This window comes from Pteropus vampyrus, unplaced genomic scaffold (assembly GCF_000151845.1).
Source record: "Pteropus vampyrus isolate Shadow unplaced genomic scaffold, Pvam_2.0 Scaffold12, whole genome shotgun sequence".
Classification (NCBI taxonomy): domain Eukaryota; kingdom Metazoa; phylum Chordata; class Mammalia; order Chiroptera; family Pteropodidae; genus Pteropus; species Pteropus vampyrus.
This window is the reverse complement of record NW_011888793.1, coordinates 1,283,648-1,284,172: the sequence shown is the minus strand read 5'-3', so window position 1 is coordinate 1,284,172 and position 525 is coordinate 1,283,648.

Here is a 525-nt window from a genome sequence, read left to right as displayed (position 1 = left end):
TTCCCTGCCACAGTTTTTCTCAGCAAGCAACCATGTCATCCATGGCACTGTTCTGCTCCGTACTCTCCACTGGTAACTTGTCTCGTTCAGAATAAGAGATGACTTTCTTACAATAATGGCCTACGATGCTTGGCCCTCATCATCTGTCCCCTATTACCTCTCTCGCCCCATCCTTTCCACTCTCCCCAGTGCTCCTCTGCTGAATCTGCTGATCCTCAAACACGCCAAGGCCACTTCCACATTGGGAGCCTCTGCGCTGGCTCCCTTCTGCACAGGAGTACCTGGTCCCACGTGTCTGCCCTGCTATGCCGCTCACCTTTTCTAGGCTCTCCTCACAGGCTACCTTCTCAGAGAAGCCTTCACCAACCAGTCCATTTGAAATAGTACCCCAACAATCTCTGTTCCTTTTCCTTGCTTTATTTTTATTCTTAGCCCTTATAACTCTCAGACATATATTTATTTGTTTAATTGCTTTGAGGGGGGGATCTTTTCTCACTTGGAATATAGGAGTTAGAAACTCGTTTT